The following is an 8,476-nucleotide window of genomic DNA, read 5'->3' on the forward strand; positions in this document are numbered from 1 at the left end:
ATTCATCTTTGAAAAATTTCTTTCAGATAGAGCTTTACTGCCAAGAAAGAGAGTATAATTTTCACTTTTCTCTTGGGAATTTGCGCAGCAGAAAGGTTGCTTTGAAGTGCACAAAACCTGCAGTTTGTGCTGGGTAATTTTGCACCCTCCAGTGGCCATGAAGCTTCCTTTTTAGTCCCAAATTCCCTGAAGTAGATAGAACACATTGATGCAGGTAGCAAAATGTTCAGATTCTGAAAGCCGTCTGTGTGCTTTCTTCCTATAATCAGGTAATCCACAGCTTTTTCCAAAAGGATATATTCCAATAACTCTGTGCTTTCATGAAATTTTTCTTCTTTCCACTGTACTCTACCACTGCTGGGGAAAAAAAAAAAGGTAAATCTCACCTGTGACATTCTGTTTATGTTTAGTAACTGCCATAGGCAGGCAGGAGTCCTGCAGCATTTTCTAGTCACCTTTGGCAAGTTTTGTAGTATCACAGAAAAATGGCCCCTAGGAATTAAAAATAATGAGCTGTGATTCTATGTCTGCATCTCCAAGCATCCCTTCCTTCTGTTGGGACAAGCTCTCTTGAGAGGAGAAGGTGCTGACACCGTTTATGTATTCTTTCCAAGGCAGGCATCAGCAAGAGGTAGTGAAGTTCTGAGTACCTCAGTGATTGCCTGTGTTTGTTCCCAACTAAATCACAGATCTTCTTGATACTTTGTCCATATGTGGAAAGAAATATCTTTCAAATGTCCATCAGTATCCTCTGGAAGAGAACCTGATGTATGACTGTGGAACTCTAGATGGATTTCAAGCAAGACCCCTTATCTCTCTTGAATTCAGTTTTTACATTGAACAATTTACCATTTATCCTCGGAGAAGCCACCAAAGGCATTGTTACTCGTGCTGGTAAGTAATCCTCAGCCTTCAATTCTTTGGGATCATGTTAGAATTCTCTTGGAATTTAATTCTGCAGTTTCACTAGGAAATGTTTCAAAAAGTGTAGCTTTTTTGCTACTCAGTGTGGTGAGATGCAAGGAGTAGAATTCATCTCACCTTAAGTTTGGGGGGGTGATTTACCACCAGTATAGGGAAGATGTCTAAACTCCTGTTTCAGTGTAGTGAGCAGAGTCTGGAGAGTGGTTCAGTCTACTCAGTGTGGGTGGTGTTCTTGGGATGAGTCAATGGTCTCCAAGCCGTGTCCTGTCCTGCCTGGCTCTGCATGGGCTGTAATGGGAATTCAGACACCTGCCTCACATGTAGACATCTGCATTGTAGAAACTCAAATCCAGGAATGCTGGACTGTAGCCTGTATTTTTATGTAGAAAATTATTGTCATTATTTTTTACTCCTACATAGGAGTTATATCCTTTAGAATATAACTTTTCTCCTGTGAGTCTTGCAGCAGCCATCAGAACACTGTTGAATTTTCTTGCTCTAAGACATGAGCCAAATTATGTCTTATTAAAGGTGGGACAGTTTAATATATTTCACGAATTGAATGTTAAGTGTTTGTTAATGTATTTTAATATTCTAATAAGGGATGGGGAATGCAGGGAGAACTGAGCGCTCCTCTTTCTAGAGCCACAGGATCTTAACTGAGGCCAGCCCCCAAAAAATGAGAGTAAGTTTTCATATAAACCAGTAGTTATATTTCAGAAGTCAAAGGAATTGGACAACATCTGAGAGGACTTGCAGAAGAAAAACATTTTTGTAAGAATCCAGGGACCTACACTCTTCTAACCCTTACCTTGGAACTGGGAAAAAAGCAAGAAAATATCTAATGGTTGATATATATGGGTAAGAAAAAAACAAACAAAAAGGATTTTGAAAATTCCTTGAGGCTGTTTTTTGTTTGAGTGGCCTACAGAGAGAGCAATAGATATGATATATGTGGAATTTTCATGCTTCTCTAACTCATGTGTGATACTCCCATAAGCAACCTATGAGAATAATGAAACCCTGGAAGTGTTGGTACATTCCACTATTCAATTCACATCTTTGGTCTTGTGTAGCAGTGGGATCCATAGAATCATTATGATGCTATTAGATGTCATGTGGTTGTTAGGTTTAGGATATATGTTTTTTATAGCTTTAGCACAATCCTGAAAATGTGAAGAACAACAAAGAGGTAATTTTGGCAGAATGGGAATTACTTTGAGCTTGTATTTAAGTCCACAGTCAAGATGAAGGACCTCAGAAGAACATTGTGCTCAACATGAGATGAGGCATTGTAGCAACACGTGATGCTTCTGGAGTGTAGTTTTGCTGCCTTTGATATAAAAACATGGTAAAATAGCAGAGTTGATAGAAAATAATGAAGGATATAGATTGGACAGAAGCAGTCACATCCATTTTCTCCTTGTCCCCCTGCCCTTAATGAAAAGAACATGATGTTTTTTCCTTTACCCAGTTAGGTCAAATTTAAACATGTCAGTTGTGTTCTACTGAGTTCCAGTTCTCAAGTTCTTCTTGCACAAATGGTGTTATGTATTCATCACATCAGTAGCCTCTCCCTCTGACAGGATAAGCCCCTGTGTTTAATTTTTGCTGACTTTATGAACCATTTTATTTAATGATTTCAGGTGTTTGGGTTTTTTTTGCTTTCCCTGGTACAGGCCCTTGAACAGGTGAGATCTCTTGCTTCACATCATTGTGGGTAATATGACACTTCCAGTCAAGTCATCAGAAATCCCAGGGACATGATAGCTCTGGTCTCTGTACTCAAGCGAGCACAGCAAAGAAGAGGAGTTGCTGGCCTTGAGCTCTGGACTCTTATGCTGACAGTGAACCTGCAATTTCAGATAGGATATGTATCTTTGGAGGATCTGGTGTTCCTTGTGGCTCATGTTTCTGGATGCACTGCAAGAGCATCAGAAAATAGAAAATTTAGTAAAAGTAACATACAGATGTAAAGGTCAAGAGTTTGATTATGGATTCATGACAGCTTATATTTGCAAAAAGGTCTCTCTTTTTTTAAACTATTGCTTGAGGGGCTGAGAAGAATCCCTGGTTCCAGACTAAACAGCCCAGAATGTGGCATCTGTCCTCCAAAGTTCCCCAAGCAAAAAGTAGCACAAATCTTTCCTTAAGCTTGAGAAGATTATACAGTTGTTATGTGAATCTTGACTGCCACTGTGATTGCAATTGCAGCAGCAGAAGTTTTTGATATCCTTGTGGGTTTTTTTGTTTTTGTTTTTGTTTTTGTTTTTTTGTTTTGTTTTGTTTTCTTGGGTTTTTTTTTGTTTTGTTTTGTTTTGTTTTAATAACTTTATTCTGTTGCAATGGCTCAAATCTTTAGGAAGGATATGCAGTGGTATTTCTGACTTTGCTCATTCCTGGTAATATTGATTTCAGACCTCTAACTCAGTTTTCTGTTAGCATGATGATTTTATTGTCTAATAGTTATTTCTTTGATGAAACAAAAGTGATTTGAAGAACCGAGAAAATAATACACTCTTTTATTACTACTTTGGTCTCCAAGTGGATCAGACAAGAAATGCTGTGATTATACAGAACAAGAGCAGTTTCTGTCCCAAATACATCATAATCTGTGGGAAAGGAAAGGCTCTCAGCCTTTTATTTAGAGATGGGAAACTGAGGTACAAAAAGATATATTTTCCTGTTACACTACAGCTGTGATTATGGATACTTTTATTCAAGATGGTTGTTGTGTATTTTCAAGTCTTTCAGATTTGATATTGAGACATGTTGACATGTACATAACAACTTTTAACTACCTGTATCAAAAGCTTTATACCTAGAAATTGCATTCCCTCCTTTGGTGAGACAGAGACAATTGGAACTCAAGCCAACACAATCCAGTTAATACAAAAACTGACTTGGTCGCTGATAAATGGACCAGTAAAATACCTACTCAGACACAGCCTTGAAGGCATCAGCCTCAGTTTTGTCACTGATAGAGAGGGAAAACATGATTATTGCAAGTGTGTTCAGAATTTGAGGGGGATTTTGGGTCTATGTGAAACTTATTATGAGATTTCAGAAGAGGTTTGTGGGATTATGTAAAATTTTTTAGGGGAAGTGTATGGGAAGGGAAGGGATCAGGGTAAATGGGTGAGAAGCATGAAGCAATAAGGAGGAGGGATAGAAATGGCTCAGTGTACTGAACCCTGTGCCTGCCCAGCATCCCTGTCCTATCTTTGTATTCCATCCTTTCCCCAAACCACTCTTTTGATGCCATGATGATATTTTGCCTTTTATTTTATACCCCTTTTTATGTACCTTTTTATAACTTCTGTATTCTTAGTGTTTTTTAGCCTACATTCTCGGACTTATTTGTCAAGCTAGGAGACTAAACATCTTAGAAGCTGTGTAGTTAGGGATCACTGTGCTCCAGACAGCAAGGTCCTCTCCAGAACACATTCTGTAAACTAAGATAGAACCATCCAGGGGAAGATTCCTTGGGGAGGGGGATTCATTCAAGCCTCTCATTGGGGAATTTTTGATAAATATGCTAATTAGTAAGACCTGTAATGATATACCAGATCTTTTGGGGGTGTGCATTTTGGTGTGCATTTCGGTGCATCCACCTGGACGTGTGCACCTAAGGATCCTTAAAATAAATACCGAGGTAAAATCCCTTTTCCCCTTCTAACTATGTTTGACTCTTGATTTTAAGACCAGGAAAAGGCATCACTTTCTTTGTAATCTTGTTGTGCTCTTTGTGAGAGCTGAGAGGTCCAAGTGTCAGCATCTGGAGAAGGACTGAGGAGGTCTAATTGTCAGCAACTGTGTATGAGACACCTAAATTCCAGTAACTGGAAAAATCTGTGTCCTGCTTCCTACAAGTGCTAACAATAAAAGAAAAAAATGTCATCTCAAAGGTCATGTCTTATTTCCATGAGTTACTAAAAACATGCTTTCCTAAAACTCCCACAGCACCAAATGTAATGACTCATTGCCTCTGTTTATTCCTTAATTACAAAGTTCCTATGTGGGGGTCTCAATTTTATGACAACACATCTCACTGGCATGACTTTCATAATGACTCTGCTCCATGGCAAGTTTGAGTGCAAGCATGGAAATAGGCTGAGGGAGAAATGTTTCCAGTGGGGTTTCTAGTGATGGATACCTCCACCATCCCCAGCTCCAGCACCTACTGACTCAGACCTGAAGAGAAAATGACTGGAAAATTCAGGGGAAACTGCTGTACCTGCCAAGAAAGTGAAGAAAGAAAGCTGTAAGAGTTAAGGGAGAAATCAGTGATGTATGTGGTGGTACAGGCAGAGCCACATAAAGAAAATGACCACTTCCAGGTACATATTCCATCATCATGCACTCCCCAGTGCTGCTGGACCCAGACTGTTGAATATGATGCTGTTTTACTCTGTAATTTGGAAGCCAGAAGGAATTGTAGTTATCCAGTTGACCGATGTCCAGCTTTTATCTGAAATTTGCTAATAAAATAACCTGATTGCCTCTAGTCTGTTAGTGTCTGCTCCTATCTGTGGCAGAGCCTTGATTAATGGCTCTGGTGGTGATATTGCTTCTGTGATAGGAGGTCCTGCCAACCTGAAGAGAAGCTAATCCCAAAAAAGAGACAAGGCACAAAAGGGGAAGCTGCTCTAGACGTGCTGGGAAAGTTGATCAGAAGGGATGAAGGAGGAACTCTGATGGCCCTGATACGCTGGGTGAGGTTGCTGAGGGTGCTTGGAGAAAGTACAAAAATGGTTTTTGAAAATAACAAGAAAAACAAAACACTGGAAGAGCAATTGAGAGAAGAAACTGTGAGCAAATACTTTCCCTCTTATTTCCACCCCAATCAATATGACAATTAGGAGAGACAAAAGGGTTTTCAAGAGGTCTGAGTCATCTCTTCTAATGTGGGGAAGAAATGTTCTGCAAAGTCCTCTCTCCTTTTCAGGGTGTGCTTCTGTGAATCAGTCTGCCTGAGGTGGCTTTAGGCCTTGCAGAGAAAATTGGAGTTGCATTAAGTCTATTTGCTGCCTTAGTACAAGCAGAAGGAAATGTGTTTGGGGTAGTTGCTGAGCTTGCAAGCACCCACTTTTGATGATTTTGGTTTCAAAGGTGGCATGTATTACCACTGAATAATTAAAGTGTTATCCTAATTAATCTGGACCTACAGATCATAGTGTCTCTGAAATACATTTTCCCCATTAATTAGGGATTTTAACAGTGTGGTTAGGTACAACAAAGTCTGCCTTTCCCTGGCAGGGGATTTCCTCTAGCTGCTTTTAATGTGATTTTCTGAAAGAAACTCAAATCTGATTTTGTTTTAGAAAACCTTCATTTGGCCAACCATTCCTTCTGAAGCTGTACTAAAAGAAGTTTCTTTAGATGCTTGAGTTGAGGATACAGAAAGAAATAACTGACACACATTCAACCCGAGGAGTTGGAGATGACTTTCCCACCAGCCTTTTATCCAAACAGGTGTGGGTTGCCTAACACATGGGCTGCAACTCAGCAATAAAGATTTCCTGGCAAGTCCAAGGACAATACTAGCTCTTGACTTGCTTTTTCTGTGCTGTTCAGGACAACATCACCTAACAAGGACTTGTGCTTATCTATTAATTACGTTTTTCTGTTGAGGAACCTCAGCACAATTTGATCCCTAACACAATTTATTCCTCTTGTGCAAAGGAATGACTCAGGTTTTTGTAGCTGTTGTGCCTGACTAAAAGTGTACTACTCACTTTGTAAGAAAAATAATGCTGGAGACATATGGCTCTGTAATGGCTGCTCTGCAGCCATTTTGTGGTCTTTGTCTCTCTCTACCATTATAAATCTTGTATTTTTTGAGGTATTTCCAACTCACTTACTGAAATTTGCATCAACTTAATGTTCAGCCTTCAAGATGCTGCCTAATTTTCTTAGAAAAATTATCCAGAAGTACAAAAAGATGCAGATTCCTTAGTCAAAGGCAGGTTCTCTCAAGACACAACATTTCTTCCTATCAGCATTTTCCAAGTTTGCATGAAAAGCCTTGGGGAGGGTGGCAAATCCTTTGTTGCAGGGTCTAGGTTTCCCCTTAAAGTAGACACCCTATGTACATAGTAAGATTGTGCTTGGCCCAAACAGCTTAAAATCCAAAGAAAATGAGGCCGAAACTGATGAAAGAAGTGGGGGAAAACTGATGTTTATGGATAACAGGACAAATTCTCCCTGCCCAACTATAGATTTTAAGCTTCAGCCGGACAGGGTGCTGGGCCATCTTGTCTACACCATGGTTTTGCTGAGAAAGGTTGAACCGGGTGATCCTTGAGGTCCCTTTCCAACCTGGTATTCTGTGGTTTTATGACTTGTCAGCCCAACAAAATGACACAAACATTGGAATGGCTTTATGTTCTTTCTCCCTGTTGCAGTTATGGGGACTTGGTATCTGAAACTGCTACAAGGAGCAGAAAGAAAGATCTGTAATAACAGCATCAGTTTAGGTTTAAAAGGGGTTCTTTACTGAGGTGGAAGATGCAAGATGACACTAAGTACTTTTTAGGCCTATTACCTTATTACAGATGACAGAGGTGCATTTAGACAAATCTGTATAAGCAGACAAGCAATATTTAGAGAAGAAGGGCAATTGGGTGCTTAGATAGTAGTTGTTTTTTGACAGGCCTTTGTGATGAAATGGCAAAAAATACCTGCATAATGAGACTTTGGTAGATGTAGTACAACTGCAATCAAGACACAGATATTAGCAAGATGATGAAATTATTGTACCTCCTTGGTGTCTTGTTCTTGTAAAACCAGATGTGAGACTTGAAAGCACCATGAGAACAGCAAGTGCTTTCTTCATATAATAATTTTTCTAATTTTTTAAAAATATAGTTGAAAATAATTCCAGAGAGAAGAGGAATGAGAGGTGATGTTTTTTGCTACTATTAAGACGCTCCTCTCAGAGTATCACCATTGCAGGTTGGTACTAGGAAGCTTTCAAAAGATGTCTTTATCCCTTCAAACCATAGGAAGAAACCTCATCTTCCCTCAGAGAAATCAGCTGCATGGAAAACATAGCTTAGGCAGAAAAACTCTCCCTTCCTGTGCTAAAATATTCTGGGTAAAGTGAGCTACTGAAATGGTTGTGAAAGGTCCAGGTGGGTGTAAAGGGCAGCAGTGCTGGAGCTCGTCCCTGTGCACAGCAGTGAGGGTACAGCCTCCCTGGACATGTGTACTTTCCTCTTCTTCAGCAAGGCCACCTTCAGCTTCTTCGTGGACATCCAAGGGAACCTGATGTAGGTATTGGCGAACTGGCATGGGCGGTGTGGGGTCCCTCTACTCCCCTTTCCTAGGCTCAGCAGCATTTGAAAGCTACACAGTAGACTGGTTATTCCTACATCAGCTGCTGAATCCTGCACAAGGAAGGTGGCTGCTCTCATGGAAATGTTCCTGCAAACACTGGTGAAGCTGAGCAGAAGAAGGAAATCTCCAATACAGCAGTAAGTGTTAGAAAGTGTGTATCTGAAGTCATGGCTGAGGCTGAACACTCTTTTTGCTAGAAAATCAAAGAGAA

This window comes from Aphelocoma coerulescens, chromosome 1, assembly GCF_041296385.1.
Source record: "Aphelocoma coerulescens isolate FSJ_1873_10779 chromosome 1, UR_Acoe_1.0, whole genome shotgun sequence".
NCBI lineage: Eukaryota > Metazoa > Chordata > Aves > Passeriformes > Corvidae > Aphelocoma > Aphelocoma coerulescens.